This window comes from Dicentrarchus labrax, unplaced genomic scaffold, assembly GCF_905237075.1.
Source record: "Dicentrarchus labrax unplaced genomic scaffold, dlabrax2021, whole genome shotgun sequence".
NCBI lineage: Eukaryota > Metazoa > Chordata > Actinopteri > Moronidae > Dicentrarchus > Dicentrarchus labrax.
In genome coordinates this window covers 16,071,897-16,096,853 of record NW_026136710.1, presented here as the reverse complement: position 1 = coordinate 16,096,853, position 24,957 = coordinate 16,071,897, and the positions used below count along the sequence as shown (strand labels likewise).

Below are 24,957 nucleotides of genomic sequence, written 5' to 3'. Positions count from 1 at the left end.
GTATTGACACCCAGATGGTGCCGAAGCAAAGAGCTCATTCATTCAAACACAGAACCGGGTTCAAGCCCTCAAATCGGTCACGCATTCCAACAAACACTTGCCAGTGTTCGGGTGTGGGAAGCTGGTGAGGGATCATGTCCTCGTAGCTAGCTAGATTAGAAAAAAATCTCACGAGCTGCTGCCCAAAGATCGCTTTTAAAAACACACTGATTTAGTATTGTACTTTTATAATTCCATGCAATACATTTAATACTATGTTGGAACCACAAGGGACCGTTTAAGTCAAAACACACCCAAATCTCCAACTGAACTGCTGGCGTCCATATTGCATTGTGGGTAATGTAGACACCAGGTTAACACAAAGAAGAAGAATGTGTGCAATAAGAAAGATGATATCTCTGGTTCTGCTGCATCAGTTTTAATCAATTTCTTATTTCTTAAATTCTTAATTCTTTTTTTCAGGTGATTATACTCTAATAAAAACATACCTATGAATATTGATATAACATTTCTGCCAACAGATCTTCCTAAATGTTACACACTGGACCTTTAAAGCTCTCCAGAGATACGTGTTTATAAAAACATGAATGATGGAAACTTGCTGTGTGTCTTTAATAAAAGTGATTTTTTTTCTTCAGATAATAATGAAAACAATGCTAACCATAATTACGGTTACTGTCTAATCCAGGCTCTACCAAATTCTAAATGACATTGTGTTGTATTTGTACTAGCTCTGATACAAACACTTGATGGTAAGGAACAGCTACCGGAATCAGTTTTTTGTCTTTTTTTCTGACAGAAAGCTTAGCAGGAAAATCTGCACAAAGCCTGCCAACGACATACAGTAGAAGACACAAGAATGTCAAACACAAAGACGAGTAAGATGAGATCGCAAACTGAATGAAGTTGACAGTAAAAGAGGATCAGGAATATCCTTTTTGAAAAGAATCAAAACTTCCCAAACTAAGATAAAAAAAAGACACAGTCCCCCAGAGACAGACTTTACAGTACGTGAGAAGAAGAAGCTGCACATGGAGCTGTGGCAATATTAAGCTTGTTTCTTCAGATGATGCTAACCAGCAACATGCTCACAGACACAGTCTCTAAAGTCTTCAAACACATGTCTCTATTTCCACATATCAAGGGTTTGAATCAGCTGCTGGCCTGAGTTTCACCCTGTGTCTTATTTCCTGATTAAGCAAAGTGGTATTTGTCTCTGAAGCTCATTTTAGCTCATTGCCAAAACCTTGATAATTCTTGCCTCAATGTCATATCTCGGTCTGCACATGAAAAAACACTTACATTTCATCAACACCTACTTCATTATCACTAAATATTCTCCTATTGAATAAACACAGTGCGGTGTGATCGCAACGAAGTCAGTGACTTTCCTGTTTAATTTTGGTTTGAGCTGCCGTCTACCTACTTTTATTGACTTATTGATTGTTCATAAGGGGGCTTCGGGCTAAATTGCATTTAAAATATTGTATTTCTCCTAAATTAAATTCTAAATTATATATTTAAATTGATTAGTCGTTGTTAAGCTCATTCAACAGGAATGGTTGTTATTGCTTTGCATCCCAACAAATTCCATTAGTAAACAACTGCAAATGCTTCAGGTATATTTGCATATGTATGAATGTAAATTTATAAGTTGGTCGAGTGCTCCAAGGCTTCTGTAAGTGTGTTTGTGTGTGTGTGTGTGTGTGTGTGTGTGTGTGTGTGTGTGTGTGTGTACGTGTGTGTGTTCACTTCGTGTGTTGAATGCTAAATGATGCTGTGCAAGTTTTTCTCATGGTGCCTTGTAACATCTCCAGAATTCAGTCTAAATTTAGATCAAACAAGCTCTTGATCTCAGAGTGTTCAGCTATTTTTCAGCCCAATAAAAACCACCAGAACCATCACAGCGCCATCCGCCTGATCCAGCTGGAGATAAGGAAATCTTTCCCTTCTGAGATTTCCCAATAATCCTACAATATCATGCTAGTACAGCTTCTCATCATCCTTGCAATCACTTAATTCAAGTACAAATCGAGAACCAATACATTCCAAAATATTTTCTAGGAGCTAGAATAATCTGTGTATTTTAGGTTTTGTAATGTGTCATGTAAAGATATGCAGAGCTTCTTAGGCTACTAATGTTGCAACAATTCTACACACATTAGTAGTAGGACACTGTTGATGAGTTTTGTCCCTCTTTGTCTATTTTTGACAGAAGCCACATCCAACCCGCAGGAAGTCAGACACAGAAACGGCATAGAGAATCCAGTCAATTTTCAAAATAAAGTAGCTCATGCAGACTCCGGATCGAATTTCATACTACATCAACATTGTGGCACCAGGCCAGAAGTCAACCAGATAGAGGCAGGTCAGAGGAGATTTGGCAGCATAGATGACGAGAAGTTCATCTTGGAAGCAAACACACTACTTTGTCCTTTTTAAGAACAAAATACACATGTCAACAAAGTCGGACAACACGCTCCACCTCTGAAATGCTCTTAACCAAGCTGCCCAAACGGTGTCACAGATGTGATGTCACAAAGCCATGCCTGGTACCGAAAAGGTTTGTGTGATCCCCACCAAGTGTCCAGAATAGCTCAGTGGCTCCAAGTTGACTCTGAAGTTGCAACATCTGCTAGTGCGGTAGGACAACATAGATCATTACAAACAAACATTACCATGTACTTTGAAAACTAGTAATAAAGACTCAAACAAATCCTATTTGTCTTTACCAAACAAGCATTTTTAAATGAAAGTGCTAATCAGTTTTCTATGTATACCCAAATAAGTAAATTATCAAATTCAAATTCCTCCATAATATGGTCAATTAAAAAAAACAACTGGGGCTCTCAGCCAGCAGGGATATTTGGCTGCAACTTCAAGTATTTCTCCATTAGCTCCCATTCCGACTAATTACATACACGAGTCTGGGCTAAGAAGCCCGCGCTGCATTTTGGCATGTTACAAATACTGGGTGTACTTATGTATTTGAGCCAACAACATACCATTCTTTCCCTCATATTAATCAAGCATCCTTGTAAATATAGATGTTTAGCCACATAAGCTGCTACTCTATTGTCTGGCTTCTGGCAAACCAAGTATAAATTTTCATGAGGAGCCGCCAGTGTCCCCAGAATTTCCTGTTCCTCTCTGACACCATATCACCTATATGTATCAGCCTTCTCATAGATAAAGGGAGGGCCACTCAACCTCCAGAGGCAGGCCTTATCTCACCTTAGGGCTGATCATTCCCGGGAGACATCATCGTGACAGATCTATTGCCCAATCAGGACACCCCCTCTGCACCTATAACACTGCCCCCACACATCTAGTTGTAATCAAATACTTGCTAGCAGTGGACCATGGAAGGGGTTTGTGTGTGTGTGTGTGTGGCAGTCTGAGTATGTATATACGTGTGTGCATGTGATCAATAGAGAGGCTCCAGTGTGGGAGTATGGGAGGCGTTAGATATCAGACAAGAGTTCAGAGGTCAGTCCTTTCCTGCAGTCTCACTACTATGTCCGTCTGGTGGTTTTTGTAACAACATAAGACACCTGCTGGTGTCTCCCTGTAATTATTCTGGTTTGTAACACATTTCAGAACAGCACCTTTCCGCTAATATGATTTTTTATTTCCACGTGTTAATTGCCCTGTACCAGCTTTGTGTTTGTGGCTGCAAAAGGCAACAAGAAAAAAAATAACATTTTACTCTGAATAGCCAGAAATTATATATATGCTTGTGTACTCACTCACTGCTGTTCAGGAGGCATGTTGCATTTGACTCATATGTTTTTGATTTATCACTCCCTATACGAGGATGGATACATACGCAGGAGCTGAATTTCATTTTGACAAATCTCTTGGGACGCTCTACTCTGTCGCAAGCAACCCCCTCGTTGTCCTTCACTTGGAGATTTAGGATGATAAGGCAAGCATTTGTGCTATGAAATCTCGATTCTAAAATATGGGCTTGCATGTGGCAGAGCCTAAACCAAACAGATAGCACAAAAAATGTGTAGATATAGCAAATAGTCAATAAAAAATGGAAACTATTTTGAATTACAGTGAGAAATGGAACAAAGAAGAGGCAAATGGAGATTGTGACTGCTGTAGTGTTTTACCACAATTTTAAAGAACTAAATATCCAAATGTATCCATCATTCTGGGATAATCCAATATTAGACTAATCATGAAGTTTCACTCGCTAAATCAAAATGTATTTAATCATTCTTAAACAAAACTGGACTAAAACTAACAATAATCTTTTGTATTTTTCAAAACACAAAGTCGGGTTGTGACATAATAATCACATTAACGATTGATAAATCTGAAGAAAAGGTGACGATGACCACATGTGACGTGATTAATAATGCTGCTCACAGGAGGACATCACTACAGTATATCATTGCCAGGCATGATGATGTCATTGTGACCTCAGCCTGTTTTGCCATCTGATTGGTCAAAAGTGACATAGGTTTTCAAGGAAGGGCAAGCACACAAACGCACACTACAGAAAAACAGGGCCTAATGTGTGTGAGCAGTACAGAACAGGACCTTATGCAGATGCAGTCTCCTGTATGTTCATTTAAGCGAGCGAGCACTTAAGACTCAAACCTACAACACACAGACACACAAACACACAAACACTGTTTAAATGCACACTTGCGCCGGTATGCAGAAGGGAGCGTGCCAAGAGGTATCTTGAATTCAGTGGGCCCTGCTGACAGCCAAGGAAAGGCTCACCTGATGCCCAGCCACCTGCCATCTGTCTGCTGAATAATACCATTTGCCTGCTATACTACAGGGACGAGCATGAATACACCTGTCAAATATAAACACACACAGCAAAACGCACAAACTCGTAGGTTCCAGCTACAAATAGCCAGCAGAAATATGTGCCTCTCTAGGTGGGTGATACTATCATTTTTTCAAGATTGCCAAGGAGGACACAAGGAGGATTCAACACAAACGTGCAACGTGCACACAGTTTGAATCTAAAGCAGCGAAAGCAATGCATGTAAGCAGACGGGAAAACACTATCCACCAATTAGAGAGTGGGTTATTAAAGATATGCAGCACTTTTTTTTAAGACAGTTGATATGTGCAACCCTGACTTCTGCTACAATGAGGGTCCAGTAACCATTTGGTTACCGGTCTGCTGAGCAATTCAGCTCATCTGCAACGCCTCTCAACTGTAAATTTGCAAATAATTTTCATTTTCTTGCTATTCACATAGGATTTTTTAAAACTGTATCATTTTGTCACATTCAAAGCCTTATATGCAACTTCAAGCTGACAGCAAAACACATCCCTCATGCATTTCCACCCGATTTGATAGCAGAAACCAGACATTTATCACAAAGAAGCCCTACCTTTACATCAGAAATATGATATTATTTTTGGATTTTCCGTAACAGAAGATGAGGTTTTGGTTCCTCAATTCAGTTCTCACATTGAAGCCAAGGCTGCACACCCATAGCACCCCCTTTGAATGTGATGATAGGAGAAGCAGGAGAGGATGATGACACTGCTGCACTGAATTAATTTCAAGGTTACACTAAACCGCTCATCAAGGCATCTTAATAAGCACTGGATTTCAGCCTTTCAGTGATCTGAAACACATCAACTGCGCCGTGCGTGTCTAGGGGGGCTGGTTGAGGAGAAATATCCTCCCTCTGATGTTAGGGGGGTGGGGGGGGAGGCGGGGAGATGGGCCAAATTTTTCTTGCCGGACTGGAGACACGTTTGCTCGGCAACGAAAGGCGACACATTTGCACAGATTTTTCCGCCTGCTGTAGTAAACCAGGGACTGGGACGAGGGATTTACATCCGTAGGGGCGTAAATACGCGCTGGAAGGCGGCCACTGTTGCTGCTAGAGACAGGTGTCTGTCTAAATACCGATATCGATTCTTTGCGATCATTAAAAAACACTATATTCCCCTTTCACATCGGCGGTGAAACCCCCGTCCCATTCACAAACCCGTCCGGACCGCCGGCTCCGGTTCGTTTTACCCAACGAGGCTCACGCGTTGGGACTTGATTAAGGTCCGAACTTGCCTCAGCAACAGACAATAGCTGCACAGTCCCGTTTCCTCTTACTTCTCCCCTCCCCACAACGGCATCTGCAGGCATCGCACACAAACACACTTACCGCGACGGGATGAAGCAATATTCCAGAGAAAAGGCGAATCCATTAAAGAAAAAGGAGGAGAAAAAGGGGGCTAAAAGGAAGCACTCCCACTACTACTAGTACTACTACTCCATCGGTTGAGCGGAGCCGCCGCCGCTCTCGGTTTGTGATGGGGATCACGCAGCGTGTGAGCGCATGAGGATGGATGCTGTGCCTTGTCGGGGGGGCGGGGACAAGACGCGTACTCTCGGGTCCAGTGAAGCGTACTTAATTCTGTGTAGGGACCCTGTGATACAGGCAAGAGGGCTGTCTATAGCAGGCATATTCTAAGCCAGCCTGCTCCATAGACCCCCCAAGGTCCTATAGGAACACTCCAGCTTGGTTTTTACCTCTTCTTATCCCAGAAAGGCTGCATGATGTCTTTCCAACCCTGCTTCTTATTCAGTTGGGCAGCTGGCTGTTGGGGTAGTTTCTGATGTTGATATGGGAGTCTGAAGATTCATACTGGTACCATTTTTTACAGAATCAATTCATTTTTGTATTATTGTATTAAAATGTGTCATTTGATTTGCCAATAATGTTTTAATGTTAATTTCTCAGTAGAAATAATCAGATAGATAAATAGACAATCACGATACTCCTTTAAATGTAGCCAAGTCCAAAGATACAATTATGTAAAATGCACATTCACAGAAAGCAATATTCTGATGTTAATCTAAAAATTGCAACGGCTGGTTTTATGATTGGTCTATAGGTAAAGATAGCTGTTGTCTGACTATCTGTCCAGAGCAAGTGTTAAAAACTGAAATGCAGCTCCTCTAATATCCACTAGGTGTTGGTTCAAGATAACTCAGACTGTACTGACATAGTAAAAAAAAAACACAAAAATACCAAAATATCTTCTAGACGTGTCAATTTTGGAAACAAGGTTGGTTCTTAAAAGCTAGCCTTTGCAACCTTTGCTTATTAAAGGGACTTTCTTTTAGGTTTTTAAGATTTATTAAAGTTTTTCTGCTGTTTTTAATTGACAGGTTTCTCATACTATCATCACACTGCTCCTCTTCCCACCTCAGCTCCATCCACTCTCCACCTCCAGAGCCCAAATTTGAATTATTTGTTATTATTAATTATTATTATTAACCCAAAATCCAGGCTCGAAGTGCTTCATTGACCAATTTATAATATCACAGATGGTATGTCACTGTCTACTTCCCCAGTCTGTTTTAATATTTTAAAGTAGCTGTGTGTAGGGTTTAGTATAGTTGCAGATTGCAACTCCCTCACTTCAGTCTCCCCTCCAAGTGCAAAGGAAAATCCTTATCTTTATTTATTTATATTTTAAAAAGTACTTTATTTTGTGTGATTTTTATATTTTATGCACCAATGCTCAAAGACAAATTCCTTGTATGTGTAAAAACTTAAATAATAATAATAAACCTAATTCTGATTCTAAAAACCATGGTGGTCATGAAACTTCTGAAAAATGTGAAACCCCCTAACTAGAGCCAGGGTTTGGCCAACTAATTAATTATACGGAAAACGAAAACCCAAAGATTCTTATTTGATTATACACTAATAAAAACATACCTTTAAATATTATATTCCATTTCTGCCAATAGATGCTTCCCACTGGACCTTTAAAGCCTTTATGTGTAAGATTTGAATATGTCTGACTTTGGTGCCGTCTGGTGGTAAGGTTGGACAGATTTGATCCAAAGACACTGAGAATGAATTCAATCAAAACAACACATGATTACAGCATATATATATATATATATATATATATATATATATATATATATGTCACATAAAAGTTCCTCAGCTACTAATAATTTTGATCATTTTAACACAAATTCTTCACACACTCAAGGATTTAAGATCCATTCACAGTGAAACTAGCCAACTGCCATCTCTGTCTCCCTGCCTTTCTTCATCCAGTTGTTGCTCTACCTTATTGCATAATATATCTTGTCTCAAAGGAACGTCTAAACCTACGGTCCGACCCCTGTGACCCGGCTAGATGTAGCATCAGCACCGTTAGTGCACTGCTGCCAAAACTGGGACAGACACATTGAAGTGAAACCAGGGTCCCCATCTCTGCTACAAGAAATTACTGAAGAAACACTGGTGTGTTCAGTGATCTAGATTCAGGGAGCACGCTACATTACACTCTGCGCTCATGCTCCCCCTCTTCCAATTCTCTGCTTTTTCTGCCCAGTTCTTTCTTTCACTTCTCCCTTTGTCTCTCATCCATGGCCCTCAGTCACATTTACCAAACTGAGCAGAAAAACTGATGTTACTGTAAAATCAAGAAATGTGCAGTCAGCAGAAGTTATAATTAACAACAGTGCTGAAGTAGTCTGAAGATGTGGATACATTTGGTACTATATTTAGGGTGTTGTACTGGATCTTAACGGGGGCAGTAGTAGCCTAGAGGAAGACTATCAGGCTTGTAACCGGAGGGTTGCGGGATATAAATTCCCAAATTATCTGAGACAATTGGCAGGGGATAGGAAGGCGTGGCAAAATCTTATCTAAATAACTACCAAAGGATGTTTAAATCAGTGCTGAGGTATGTTTGTGTATAACTGTGTGAATGTGAAAAAGGATGAGAGAAAGCACTAACTTCCAATACTTTTTTTCAGTACAATTTTGAGCCCAATCTAAAACAGACCTAAACATCAAACTTTTTTTTTTTTAAGAGTTCTGATCCAGGATGTTGAGATCTGGTCAGAATAGATCTGAGGCTAATAGGACTAGATCCAAAATGTGGTCTATATGAACAGACCCAACAGAGAGTGAACACTGGCAGCACTGGTGAAAGGAGTAGTAAAAGTAGGATTAGTATAGTATAAGTAACAAAAGTAATAACAGCAAAATATATTTAAGTATCAAGAGAAAAGTTTTCAATATGCAGAAAACGTGTGTTATAATACTTTATATTAATGGATTATTGTTATTGACGCATTTTTCTATCACATTTGTTTGGGGTAGTGGTAATATTAACTGCTTCTTATACTTAGTAGTTAATAGGGTAGTTTAATCTGTAATTACACACCACATTTTAATACTGATTGTGTTTTACATGTAAAATTGAATCTTCAAACTTTTAGCTAGTGTCTTTAGCTGTGAAATAAATGTAGTGTGGTAAAAATATGTCTCTGTGAAATGTAGTGAAGGAGAAGTTTATAAGTAGCATTTGAAATCACAGCTGAAACAGCAAAATAATCACAGTTCAAACTTCATATCTCACTTTAAAATGATGATTATGATGCATCATGCGAACAGAGCTGATATAATCTACTCAGGTATTAGACATACTTGTGCACAGACCCAAGACCTATACACCATACTTTGCCTTTTAGTTAGAGTGAACAAAAGAGGTAATACTCTATTTATTTCCTCTGTCTAGGTTCCTTTTTGACTCTCTATAACATCAATGTGATCACTTCTTTTTATAATGTTAGGCATCTCTCCACCATAAACTTTCCCATGTCAGCGCTGTTTAGTGGCAGAGAAGGAGCAGTAGTAGTGAACCGTCAGTAGTGCAAGATTCACTCTATTAATGTCTCTGTCTCATCAGGGGGGAGAAAAAAAGTGTTTTGGAAAGCTCTGGTTCCCAAGGTTCTCCCACTGGAATGTCGGCCGTGGGAAAGAGATTCATCAAGTTGTTTGTGTTTATAAATATTTTGATGGCACTCTCAGCAGAAACTGTTTACTCACTGACATTAATGCGTTGTTCCTGTATGCTGATTTATAGAAAACAGCCATCTGCAATACAATTCATGTGACATAAAGCTTATAGTGAAACGTTGGTGCTTTTTTAGTAATACTCTAAATTAGGAAATAGTGGTAAGATCTTAAAGAGTGTGAGTGATAGCCACCATAGGTTAACCTGCCAGTTCAGAAGACTGGGAGAAAAATGTGAATTAAGGCATTTATGGCCCAAGTATGCCAGATGCACAAGGCTCTCAGAAACGGCTGACTTCCTGTGTTTTAGTTTTAATCGCTTAATCCATACAAACAAAACATGCTTGTTGACAAGAGAGAAACAGTTGAGCCGCAAGTACACAAACAGCTCAGTATAATGGTAGCATGCATAAGGGCATTTCAGTGAATATGAACTTGTGAGACCGTGAAGTAGGCAGGCTAGGGCAGAAAAAAAAACTGGGTTAGGTTTAACTTTTGTCAGCTGAGAGTTGAAAGGACTTTAATGAAATGGAAAACTCTGATACATTCTGATGACAGCAAGGAGATAATTTGGCACTAAGAACATGAATCCTTGCCTTTGGAAACATTTACACTACAGCTGAATTTACAGTAACATGTGCACTTGCATTTTTCCTTAAATCTACTTAAACTGTCTTATCTGACACATGCAAAACAAAGGGATCAAAGATTAAACTGAGCACTGTATGTAGTGAGTATGAGCTTTTTGATTATGATGCCGCCGTTGTAGATCCATATGCACCTTTGCCCTGGGGACTACACACACATACACACACAGAGAAATATCAACTTACACCGCATCACATAGTGTGTGCGCTTGTCATCTGATGTACTGTATGCCGGCTGCTATTCTGCCAAAGAAGCTTCACACAGACTCAACAGTATAGTGTAGTGTTTCATATGATAATGGCAAGAATAATAAAGCATGTTGGTAAGGAGATGATTAGAGGCGCACACAATCCCAACATTGTGTTTTATTAATAACTGGACCTATTGATGCATAATGATGTACCAAAATCAATTAAGGCCAGAGTGTTAAGTGAAATATTTATTAGGTTGATCTAAAGTTTACATGACCCAGCTCTTGTGCATGCTCCTCAGCCATTGCTGACTTCCCCAGACTCACAACATTAGGAAATGAGCACAACTTCTCAAAATATAATTAATATTTTACATGTAGAAAAAAGTGAGTAACCAGGAGAGGACTGTGTGGAAAACAGTGAAATACTGAGGTGGAAATGAGGACGTGGAGGCAGGTGGGCAGAAACAATTAGAAATGATTGCTGCAAGAAAGAGACAAGTGTAATTACATGCACATCAATGCTATTGGAAAGCAGCAGCGATGAAAAATAATATCCACACGCTGACTGTGAACCACACATTTATTTAAACAGACAATGTTTGGATATTAATTGGGTATCTGTCACTTCAAACTCCTTTAAAAGTTGTTGCCACACCCACATACATATTTAGTTTTGATTTCATTTGGAAAAAACTTTTAAATAGCTGGTTTAGCCAACCATTAGCTGACTCTATTCATGTGACAAAGCGGTGAAAGTGGTGTGTCTTCTTCGTACTACTGCCACATAATCCTATTAATGGCAGACGAAAGCAATCTTTATATTACTGATGTCCACAGTGTATATTCTGTGTTCCAGAGTCCCTGCTCTTTTCAGTACATTTTCTGAGACGAGTGATAGTCACACTCCAGATCGCCCTCTTCAGCAGTTTGCCAACTGCCATGACTCCTTTCTCCAGCTCTCAGTTAAGTGTCTCAGTGGGTTTCAAAAGACTCTTCCTCACTATTTCTCCTCACTGTACTCTCTCTGAATAAGTGGCTGAATTTGTGCAACTATCTACTTATTGATGGAGCTTCAGAGTCGCCCTGAGGCTGCTGTGTGTGTGTGTGTGTGTGTGTGTGTGTGTGTGTGTGTGTGTGTGTGTGTGTGTGTGTGTGTGTGTGTGTGTCTGTGAGTGCGTGTCTGTGTTTTGTGTGTGTGTCTACGGCCCCATTATTCAAGAAGTTTATTGATCGGAGGGTGTTTGGTTTCTCGGCGGCTCCTAAGTGGTGGGCTCGTTTCCATGGTAACGTAACAGGCTGGCCGCGAAGCAACGGCCTTGGCTGTGATCAATGTTGCTGGAGAGACTTGCAAACAGCCATTCACACACATATATGCACACACATACACATATACACACAGCCTGAAGACCAGACAATGGAGATGTTTTAAATGTACTACTGTCTGTTTCCAGTGCTACCCAGAGATTCCCTTTTCCATTGTCAAGACCTATAGTAATGTTAGAAAATAGAGTTTCTCTTTACAATGACCTACCTCCATTTTATTATTTAGGCTATTAACATGACAGAAAGTACTGAACTGTAAACACACTTGTTTAAATATAAGTATAAATGAAGTTAGGTTTTATATCCCCTCAGATTGTTCCACTGTTTCCATGTGTTTTATCTGTTCTCTTGGTGGTTTTAATGCTCTGTGTTAAGAAATAAATATAACAATACAATTTAAATTGACAATTTGCTGACAGTTTGTGATCTGTGCAAAATAACTTTTGGAAATGGACACAAATTTTAACTGGGGATCTGATGGACAAGGAAAAGGTCAAAACTGACACAATAATCTTTGCACCTTGCTGTGCCCATGACATTAATCAGAGAACATTTGATAAATACAACTCGATGGACATCAATCATTTGCTAAGTAGAGCATGGCAGTAAAAGAGCCTGATTTTCTATTCTTCTGATTTCCTGAAATTCCTGTTTTTATGATTAATTCATAATTGTAGACAATGGGGTCTCAAAGTTTCACTGCATAACAATGTTTTCATCTTCTGAAAATAAGCATTGTCGTGTTTTTGTTATCTTAGAATAAGCCTTTGATATCTAGAGACGCCACAGGTCGCCTTCCATGGGGCCGCCATGTTGAACCGCCATGTTTCTACAGCAGCCCGAACAGACACCAAACAGTAGCTCAAGATAGTGCTGTTTGCATTTTTTGTGTTTCAGTTGCAATCTGCAACTACTGGCGCTTAATCCTACACATTGGTCCTTTAAACATTTTAAGTTTTAAGACCATATAATTTACACTGAAGCAAAGAAAAAAAGTCAAACCAAAAAACAATACTGAATTTTCCAAAAAGCAAAAAAATGAAATGTATAACTAAGGGACTGCAATATGATGCAGGGTTTATTTGGTCTATTTGCTATACACCATACATAGACTGGTGCAGTATGTGTTAGTTTGGTGCAGGGGCTGTATGTGGAGCGAGACGGTTAGCTTCTCCAAAGTTGTCTTGTTTATGTGTTGCATTATCTTAGCTAGCTTAGCACAGTTAGCCACCGGTAAGGCTATATATCTGAACGATCCATTGAGAGGACAGGACTTGCTGAAGTGCTACTTGCGCACAGTCACTGTGGCTAAACTCAGTATTGATGGTCAGTAAATACCTCCAACAAAGAGTTGCCATGTGTGGCCTAAAAGCAGCAAAATTGTATATCTAGAAGAGAGTTGAATTTGCCTTAAATGGAGATGCAATCAAAATATCCATGTGTCATTCATTGATTCATTTCATTATCCATTGTTATGTATATTGCTATAGCTGAGATTGAATCATTAGGATCATCTGAAAGGAAAGTTTGCACACAGGTATAAATGTAAAAAACAAACAAAAAAAACCAAAAAATACACGTTTCAACACACAGCCTGTATTGTGTGGGAGTCCTGCCGATCTGCTGCTATAAATAGCTTGGCACAGGAGGTTGTCGTGGCAACCAACAAACTGATACCAGGGTGGGAACGCTCAACTCCTTGAAGTGAAAAGCACATTCAATGGAGGGACAACCGGCGACAAAGGAAAGATGTAAGGAAAGGGGAGGGATGGGGCAGGAAATGGAGATGGAAAAGAGCAATGTGCACCAGAGATAGAGGAGAGAGGATGCAGAAGAACATGAGAGGAGGAGGAAAGATGTCAGTGATAAGACAGAAGGTGGGTTGGAGTGGAAAAAGGAGAGAAGAGGAAGATGGAGACGAATAAAGTAGTGATGAAATGCAAGTACAAGGAATGAAGAGAGCAAAGAGGAGACTGGAGGAGAGAAGTGGGATGAGAAAAAGAAGACTGGATGGGCAGAGGACCAGAGAGGAAAAGATGGGGCATGAAGAAGTAGAGAGGAGAAGGAGGAAATGAGAAGGAATTAAAAAAAGGCAAGATGGGGGGAAAGGCAACAGAAAAGAGGGGAGTTGAGAGTGATGGGAAAAAAGAAGCAGTATGTTGTAGACATGATATTATATAATTCATCTAATCAGGTCAAGAGCTTAAAAGCTCAAAACAGAGCATTCATATCCGAACCATATATATGCACTATATGGTTCCAGGCTGTTCTCCATGGTATGGGCTGAGCTTCTTCGTTCCACTTAAAGGAACAGTTCGACATTTTGAGAAATAAAATGTTTTGCTCTCCGGCCAAGGGTTAGATAAGAAGATGAAGATCAATACCACTCTCACATCTGTCTGATCAACATGAAGCTGGAGCCAGGAGATCGTTAGCTTAGCTTAGCATAAGGGCTGGAAACAGGGGGAAACAGATAGCATGGCTCTTTCCAAAGTTAATGAAACTACCAGCTTCTCTAAAGCGCACCATGGTACATGTTTCATCTTATTTGTTTAATCTGTACAAAAACAGGTAAAAATTAGTGATGTCCTTGTCAGGTTTTTTTTCCTATGATGTCAATCCCAGTCATTTAATATTGAGTATCTGCCGATACCAAGTACCGATCCGATATTTCTGTTTTCCTTGATAATACAGGTCTCTGCATTGCATTAAAAAAAATATTGCATGCATCCAAGCTGTTCCATAAAGGTGGGGTAAGTGATTCTGGGGAATTCCAATAACATGACAAATACAATGATATGGTGCAAACGACACAGCAAGTAATGTAACTATACGTAAGCTATGGTGTGGGTTTGCTAACTGTGGCTAAAGTTGCTGCTAAAGCTTATATGCAGAGAGGACGAGAAGGTTTCCCAGAGCCAGCACATGAGCTCCAGACTCTCCTGCTACTATAGCTAACATCACAACAACAGCATCTTAACAAACTACAAGGTAAACTAAATGTGCACAGGCAATTGAATGGCTGGAGTAACAACTTAGTGTTGTGTAGCTTATCAGCTTCATTTGTTGACTCTGTCTCCATCCTTCTGGTGGGCCAAATCCCGGGACCTGCAGTTTTTTAAGCGCCCACTCCCTCCTGCGGCAAAGTCAAAACCATCCGCTTTTGCCAGGTCCCCGTCCCACTGCAGTCCTCTATGCTACAGCACACAATGATGTGTACTTCCAACTTAGCAAGTTTGAGCAAGGTCAGGAAAGGCCCACATCCACAAAGTGAGGTCAATAAAGAAATAGTTCTCTGAGGTTGGTGTGGAAGATCTTGAGTGACCTGGACACAACCCATCTCTACTCACTGTTAAAGACAATACTAAAAAGAGGCACTATTCCGTTTTATTACCTCTAACCCTCCTATCCTCCATTGGCCTTGCAGGACAGATGCTGGTGCTGACCTAGACTCTGTCTGCCTCCTACCCTCAGAATCGCACAACGGCTGTCTGGCTTAATATGTGGCGTACCGCTGTGTTGAACCGACACTAATGCTGACATGAAGCTTTAACAGGATCACAGGGAGAGGGGGTGGGTCACGGCTGGGAAGCGAAAGGGTGCAGAGGGCAGGATTGATGTGCGGGGGGGGGTAGCGGAGAAGGAGATGTTTAAATGAGGGGGGAATATCACAGAGGAGGGGTTAAAGGGGAGAGAAGGGCAGAAATATGGTGCATTTGAGGGGAAAAAGAAGCAGGGAGATGTGTGAAGAGAGTGAGAGGTATGATGGGAAAACAGAGTGGGGACATTCAGAGAGGATGTGGGCTTAAGGAAGAGAGAGAAGGGGGTGCTGGGCGGATTAGCGAGGCAAGACAAAAGCTCAGCACTGTGGAGGGAGCAGGAGCTTTTCATATGCATCAGCCATAAATCATCACACCCTTTCTGTGGTGTTTGTCTGTCCCGCTTCATTCTGTGTTTGATCATAAACACAGCCGGTGGAAAATCATCTCTGTTTTTGTTGCCTCTGTTTCTACATCTCTCTTCATTTGTCAGTTTCTTTCCATTTCTCAGCTTCTCCCTTGCATCTCTCTCATTCTCCACCTCCATTTCTTTCTGTGTATACCCATTTGAAGACAGTGAAGGAGGATTTCCCCAGAGAAATCCCAAGATTTAAGTCCTCCAGAGTGTTGCAGTAAAGACGCAATCTTCCCAAAACACAAGTGAAATCAAACTAAAAGTTTTGCTTCAGAGCCGTGTCAGTGTGTATATAACTTTTCAAACTGTTCAGAATTGGAACATGGAGGCAGAACACTTTTAAATCTGGCCTTTGGGGGTGTCCTGATAGCTCATCTGGTAGAGCAGGCGCCCCATGTACCAAGGTTAAGTCCTTGCTGCAGCAGCCATGGGTTTGACTTGGCCCTTTGCTGTGTATCATCCCCTCTCTCTCTCTCTCTCTCTCTCTGCCCACTTTCCTGTCACTCTTCAGGTATCATTATCAATTAAAGCCAATAAACCCCCGCCTCCAAAATACTACAAACAAATATATATATATAAACAATTGTGTGTCCTTTAAACTGTAAGCTGGTTGCTGCACTTGAACTTCATCCAAACCATGGGATGGATTTGATTCTTTCATTGTAGTCCAGGACCTTCCACTTGTTTCCTTCAAAACAAAAGCCAGCACAACAGCACATTTTGCTTATTGAATGCCAGTTTTTGGTGCTGATGCCACACAGTTAATTACAGATTTAGAAATAAATAAATAAATAAATCACACTAACAAGAAACAGAAACAAGAGCCCAGTCTCATTCATTCCAGGGGGTTATACAATTTCTGCACAATGAGTGTAAAGCTTGACAAAAAAAGAGTGTCCCAGTTTTCATATCTGACAAAATGAGGACGTTGCAAATTGAAAGCTAATGGCACAAACAGATGCTGATACTTCAATCAGAGAGGGGGTTCCTCTAAAGTCTTTGGAAATATGAACTTTTTGTACATTCAGTGACCATCGTTAAAAAGCAAATTTAAAGCAAAAGATAGCTCACTGCTCACTGAAAATAGTCCACTCAACCCTGTTTTCCTATTGGAGATCTAAACATCACTGACTCTGGGTCTGTGAGCAGTAAAGATGATCAGACATCACTTTAGGTGAATAATTTGAACTGAATGGGTTGCAGATGTTCTCGGAGAAGCCTCGGAAGCATGAATGGGAATGTGATGTCACTGGAAGAGGATTTTAAATGGTTGCCATGGCAATGCCAATTAAGCTATACACTTTGAGTTATAAAGAGAGTGATTGACACACACAAACAAAAACTTTTGGAGGACTTTCTTTGCCTGAACTCATTCCCTAAACTGTAACACTCCACTGCTGCACTTCAGGCTGACATTTCATCGTAGCATCAATAATTTATATCTTAATTTAAAATCCAAATCCTAAATCTGCAATAGCCTTCTCTTCTTAATAAAATCACATTCTTTGCTTAACCTAACCCTGGGGCAAATTCATCATGATTCTAATCTCATCCGTAAACCCTCAGCCCGACCCAAAAATAACTGCTTAAAATGTGAGGAGCGGCAGGATGTCCTCAAAATGCAGATTTCTCTCAGGTTGTTCAACCTTGTGAGGACACGGTCCTGAACAACTTGAAAATCTATGCACAAACATGCACAAATACACACTCTGTCCACACATTTTAGTGCAATTTCGTACACAGGCCTTAGGGTTCTCTCTCGGAAACTCTGTACCTTGTGGTTTGACCTAAACGATGACAGCGATTTACACACACACATATATACAAACTGCGCACAAACATACACATGGTTCATACAAACAAAGGTGAGTTGGACAGCCTATTTGTGTGATTAAATCAGTGTTGCAAGGTGGAGGAGGCAGCATTCATCTCCATTAGAGACTACACGGGCTGAAAGCTCATGGAAGCGCTGTGACTCACACACACACACACACACACACACACACACACACACACACACACACACACTGGGGACACACGGACGCAAACGCATTAGTAATGGAGTTTGCTCAGGGCACTGAAGTGTCAAAAAGAGAAATACAATGTGAATATATCCAAATATCCAAATAGTTTATATGTTGCAGACTTAAATTTGGCATTATGAGTGTACACAATGAACATGAGTCCTACACAGAGGATCTGAACTGTAAAAAAAACTGTCCTTCACACCAAGAATGTAATTTATTTCCGGCCAGGGAAGAAAAGTGCTGCCCATGAGGATAAATAATGTAGACTTACATCTGCAGGAGATAAATAATACAACATACAATCTTTTGTTTCTTCCTCTCCTCCCATCGACAACCTTTTCTTCCCTTCCTTGCCCTCCGTGTTTTGTCACCTCTCCTACCCTAACAGAGTCTCACAGGCCAGTGAACACGGCACAAGTACAAATGTGATGCAAATAAAACGGCCACCCGTCTGTGCATATCTTCCGTGCTGTAAGATTTGTCGTAGAACAGAATAGAGTAGAATAAAAAGTCTTTTCAGCTTGTTTTTCATTAGCCCTGATGCTGATCCACCCCGCAAAGGTCACTGATGTCTCACTAAAACGGATGTTGTTATCATAAATGCGGTGAACTGATATGAACATAATGCTTGATTGCGGCAGTAAATGTTTTGTTTTAGATCTTATACACACTGAAGCGATGCTGCTGACATTATAAATGTCAAAACTGAGGTAATTACATTTCCAGAATGTGAGAGGGGTGTAACATAATATGCACGGCTGGACATTGCTGTTCTGTTGATGCCACTGAAATGACTCCACCCAGAGACGTTTAGCCTCACAAAGAACAACTTGCAAATTAATTTTTCCCTAAACGATTTAAGTTTGGAAAGTATACACTTAAGAATTGACCAAAAGTACCAATCAGGACAAATCATTAGAATATCAACGATGTTATGATTCATTCTCTCTCAAAACCCAATGAACATTTTGTATGTTTAAACAGGGTTGAAGATTGACTCTGACTCAGCAATTTGGTGGGCTGCAGTATTCAAATTTTCTGTGGATAGTGTTGGAGAAATTAGACTTTGATCACAGGTTGGTGACGTTTGATGACACATTTTCCTCTGGTATCATACTGTTGATTAGAGTTGTTCCAATACTGATATCAATATCAGAAAAAGGCCTCTGATACTGCCCAAAATGCGGGGTCAGGTATCAGCGATCCAATACCATGTTATTTCCCAGCAGTGTCCAGAGTTCGCCTTGTTGTTTCCAGGATAACAAAGTCATGACCCACCCTACTCTAACTCTGATTGGCTAGGTACTGACAACTATTGGTTTAGAGTGATTTCCAGTAGTGTGTCAGCAATTTGACTGAGTGTCAAACAAGATAACAAAAGAAAGTTCTGTGGCATTCATTCTCTGTATGTCTGTCTGCATGTTAAGGGGTTAACCTGAGCTAGAACATACAACAGTGATAGCAGTCATAGAGGGCTAGTGGATCACAGCTGTTAAAAATATATTTTTAATGCAAAGTTCAGGTATTGGAATTGGTATCAGGAAGAAAGGAATGGTATCAGAACATCTCTATTATACGGTAAGTACCAACAAAATGGAGAAGGGTCCAGGTGCGGCTTGGGCATTCAAGTCATGACACAAGAACGCCTATTGGGCGTTCCTGGTAGCGTTTCATCGACCAATCGCAATTCATACTTTGCAGTCACGTGGTTACCATGGATACCTGGTGGGCAAGAAATGCCAACTTCATCTGTCTATTATAGTACATTTCGAGTGAAGTAGATTTAATAGACGTAATTGAAGTCAGAAAACAATCACAGTGATCTTGATTTTGGATATGGACATTTATATAGTTTGACAAATTCCATACCAGGACTTGAATTACAGCGTGTTATATGTCAAATCACATGAGGAAATGATTGCCTTGGTTTTTCCATTCAGTACGTAGTACGACATTACGACGTACAAAAGAATAAAAGCATTTATTTTGATGGGTGGGCCATGTTGCAAAACCTCGTAGATAATTACAACACCAGGACATTGAATTAAACAATGCAATTGTTGTTAGTTTTAATTTACTTGGATGAGACCAAGCGCAGCGCTGTTTCTCCGCCTTCGCTGAATGAATGCCAGGGGGAACACTGACGTCCTGGCAAGATCCTTGATTAGTTTACTGGGTTTCGTTGCTGGAGAACGATGTTCTTGCCCGCCAGCCAGTAGTTGTGACGTCATGTGCAAAGTATGAATTGTCCTCAACAACTCGTAGAAATATAGACTAGTCCTACACATAAATGTAAGCATATTAAGATGTAATTGGACTAACGTTCTGTAGATGGCTTAGCTTGCTAACATTAGTTCTATAATATATTTACAGACTAGTTTTACTGGTATGAGGACCAATAACAGCAATGAAAAAATATAGTGTATAAAGTTTCCGGTTCAGCCCAGTAAACAATGTTAAATAAAACTATTAGCGCAACTTGCTAGCTTTGATTGTGTCGTATTGTTTAATTGTGACTGTGATGTCATTATGCATCAAGATAAATGTGACATAATGTGACTTCTTCTCTGCTTTGTCTGCATCCTTTAAACACGTTTACAGTCTTATTCATGAATTAGGATGACTACCAACTACTGACAGTGTGCATGTGACGCCTGCACAGTGACATCATTGTGACTTACTGTCATTATGCTTTAGTGTCAGTCTTCGTTTTAATGATTGTTACACAAACGCACTTTGACACACATGCCTTTTGAAACATCAAATATCTTTTCTTATAAGGATAGATAATGATCTGTCAAAGTAACACAGCATTAACAAAATTAAAAATGTCCTTGTTTCAAACTATTGACATAAAAGCCTTTTGGGGTCAAATAATTACACATTAGACAAATACTGGTGAAAGGATGTTGAAATGATGGATATTAAATATTTAGGATTAAAATAAGTAATCTTATTTAAAAGACACTGAGTAAAGGGAGGCACACAAACAAAGACATTTTCCTTGTCTGTGAGAATGTATGACAATAGGAGAGAGGGAGTGGGAGGCACAGCCTAAATTAAGGAGAGAGAATCTAAGGAGAAAGGAAAGAGGATGAAAAAAAAAACTAGATATGAAGGCAGGAGGATCCAGAGACTGAAAAAAAGGGATTATGCAGACAGCAAAGCAGCAGTATTATGAAACCACATTTTTGCAGCTGTGGCCTTCGGCAACGACATGAATGTATTAGGTCTAACACACAAGTCTGGTCAGCCAACTGAGGAACACACATAAAGGCAGAGAGGGAAACAGACTTATGTACACATACATATACAATCTCACATATAAACCACATGCATCATAGCTACAGCCATCCTCAAACTACTGCTGTTTGTTTGCAAATCACTTTCCTTCAGTTCTTCGAAACATCAGTCATAAGTGAGCTGGGAATCAAACGTTTACCCCTGGGGTTTTTTTAACATTTAGTTTAACCTTTCTTTATGGCGGGCGTGTGGACGGATTGCCCTTGCTAGGGTTACAGACACACAAATAAATGTATTCATGCCCTGAGGATTCCAGCACAGGGACATTCACAGACACCAAAACCACGCATGTAAATCAGCAGGATAATGCATGAGTGCATGTTAGCTTTTTGTGCAGCATGAATGCATTAAAGGTTGGTTGAGGACCCTAAACATGGATTCAAACTACAGGATAAGAGTTCTCGTCAATGAGTTGAGGGAAATCAGTTTTTCACTTGGTTGTCATAGCTTAGCAACTGTAGCTAGCTGCAGCAGTCAAACTTTGGATTCCTCCATATGTTGAAGCAGTGTGTATACAGGGCTCTAATATGAGTTTGGAGGTTGGTGTCTTTTAAAAAACAAACACCTTTCCTAAAGTCAGGGGTGGATCTATTTCTATTTATTATTTATCGATTTCATTGCTTGAAAAATGTGTGGCCACCCTAGCTGCCACATGTTGTGAAATGTTGTCAAATTTACGACATTAACATAGATTAATTTTAAACAATAAAGTGTTAAGAGAGGAAATTAGTTATACACACATTTTTCACTAAGTGATAAGCTTAAGTTCAATGAAAAAAGATATGTATTTGGAAAAATGTAAATAAAACAATGTACTGATTTCTAATGCCACCTTTAGATATTTATATTAAATGCTTTACTGTATGAGCCACAATAATGTAATGTTTTGAGTTAGAATATCTTCATTGGGGGTCAACAAATATTGATATGTAATGTTCGCAATTAAATCAGCATATATTTCTGCCACCCTACCACCCATGAATTTTTCTCCAGATACACCCCTGCCTAAAGTAGTAATCACGCCCCAGGTCAGGGAGGACTCCATACTACATTGTTGTGTGTAAGGTTTTCTTGAAAATACAGATTGCAATTGCTATGTTGTATTTTCCCTCAAATATCAGAGTTTAAGCTAATGTTAGCCTTTTATTAGATCTGTGGAAGATTACACTCACACAACCCCTGCCAAACTCTTTATTCAAGATTTTGTTTCGTTTGCAAAACACTAGTCTTCATCCTAAAAGACTTCTCCTAATATATGTTAAAAGTGAAACATACTGTTTGAAAATATGAACAATTAAGCATAAATGTGACCTCTGCAGCCAAACAGGGTTATGTCACTCACTGACTCTCTACACTCAAATTAAGAACAATGCTGTTTCTCTATGTCCATGTTATGTAGCTACACACAACAACAGGACAACAGGTGCACCGTTTTAGTCTTCTAGATAGATACACAAATATATAATATCCATTTAAGATCCTTTTAGGGTTCCCATTGTAAAACGAGCCAGCTGGAAACATTAAGATCTGCTGGAACTCATGACGCTAACATTGAAACTTGCCACAGGTGACAAAATATGCTAGAGACGGTTGTCACGTCAGCTGACAAAAAAACAGTCAGAGGCTGGAAATCAAGGATCACTTTTTTTTTTTTTACTAAAAATGTCAAGCAGTAAATCTGCAAACTCCACATATGCTTTATGAGAATGGAAAGCTTTACAGGCATAGCAACAGTAACTAAGGGGGACGGGGTCATTTGAAAGGTCCTCCTGAATTGCTGAGCTCGGCTACAGTTCGGCCAGCCACCCTGGGTAGAAATATCTTGGTCTACTATAATTGGGATCTCATTGTTTCTGTAACAATAGGTGAGGGACAAAGTGAAGTTAGACTAATAATGAGGATCCGATATATATCACTATGCAATAAGGACCAGCCAATAGTTACCCTTACTCTATTTGTGAGGACCCTTATGGACATTATCTGTTATCCCTAACCCTAATTCCTGACCCCAACCACTTGCTCTGACCATAACTTTAACCTAAACCTAACTCCTCAATCCTAAAACCCAGTCTTAACCCTTAACTGTTATTTATAGAAGTCAAGTCCCACCAAAAATATTACTAAAAATGTGCTCACTCTCAAGAACCTCGCAGAGATATAAATAAAATACAGTAACACACACACACTCACACATACACAGAGAGAGGATAAAAGACTAGACTGCATTGGTAAAAGCATTTACAAGCTCTCTCTCTCTCTTTTAGGTACTCTGCTGGGTCCAGCTATTTTGTCTTCCACAGCACTATTTTAATATTGTCCCTTTATTACACACACACAAACACACACACACACACACACACACACACACACACACCTGTGCCCGGGGGGAATTACGAGCTGTTAATTCTGATATTGATGTTGTAGTTGCAGCTGGATTGCACGTTTCGACACACCAATCACATCCCTCATTTGATGAACACCACAACAATGCTAACTGTGTGTGTGCATGCTTATGTGTGTGTGTGTGTGTGTGTGTGTGTGTGAGATTGTACGCTTGCTTTGTCTTCATGTGAATACATTGTGTGTGTGTGTGTGTGTGTGTGTGTGTGTGTGTGTGTGTGTGTGTAGGCATGCAGTGGTGTGCTCTCCATTTTAATGGCAATTCCGACAGAGCCTTTCCCATCTCCCCGTCGCCATGGCAACCTAGTGGGTAAGCGGCCACGTTTGTCTCGGGGGCCCTGGCCTTCTTTTGCATGCCACAGCTGCGCACACACACACGCACACATACACGCACACAAACTGAAATCACAATTATAAATACATTAAACCCACAAAATAAACATTTACTTCTGAAAACACACACACACACACACACACTATGCTATATTTTGTATGCACTCACAGCACCACCCCTCCACCCTTTGGGTTCTCCCCAAAATTATTCCCACACACCTCCCCCCTCCTCCAAACCACTGCTTGGGATTTCCCAGTTAAATACTAAAAGGGCTTTCCCAACTGTTCCTCCCTTTACAGAAAGCTCTATAATATCCCCCCCCCCCACACCCCCCCCCCCACACACACACACACACACAGGCATACAACCCTAGAGCTCTGAACTGAGCTATTAGCATGGTCTTTGTGTGCTTCTACTGAAGCTGGCTGGCCAGTCAATGGATTCTCCTCTCTGATGTTTTTATTCACACTGCTCCTATGTGGAGAAATGTTGATTGCAGCTGGACGCTGGTGATGACTAATATAACCTGACACTGCACCTCACCCCGTCTCAGCCTCGGGAAGCCAGTCCAAGCACACAAGCCCAGTCTTCTGCAAGCACGGAAAACAGAGCTGGTGAGCTCTGGAGGGTGGTTTAAATAGCGCTTTTATCTCGCCACCTCTTGAAACTCTTGAACCACGAGGTCAATTATTATTTAAATTGGGCATTGCAGATATACAATGAAGCCTGATACTGTGACTGTGTTTCCCTGGTCTTAAACTTATTCAGAAACTGATTTTGGCAGATAATTTAGGAGAGACTGGGTGTTATCTGAACAGCTGTTATGATATCACAGTGTGAAAACTGAAAGCAGAAACTAATGATAGCTCAGCGTCTGTCTTCTAGTGTACAGCCTATTAAATATTACACTTTTTCCTCTACAGCTGCCTGAAGATACGATAACCACTGAGTATC

The 24,957-nt window shown here is 40.2% G+C and overlaps 1 protein-coding gene across 5 annotated transcripts in view; it reads right to left on the bottom strand.

Annotated features, from left to right (window-relative positions):
• plppr1 (phospholipid phosphatase related 1) overlaps positions 1 to 24,957 on the bottom strand; it is a 73,510-nt gene that overhangs the window by 41,899 nt on the left and 6,654 nt on the right. For 2 of the 5 annotated variants that reach the window (XM_051413418.1, XM_051413414.1), the window contains exon 1: positions 6,153 to 6,358. The exons of 1 other annotated variant lie outside the window; for it this stretch is intronic. The gene's annotated coding sequence lies outside the window, so the exon portion shown is untranslated. Of the gene's footprint in view, positions 1 to 5,372; positions 5,483 to 6,152; positions 6,360 to 24,957 lie in introns of those variants that run through there. 2 more of the 5 variants (XM_051413419.1, XM_051413417.1) reach the window with 2 other exon arrangements.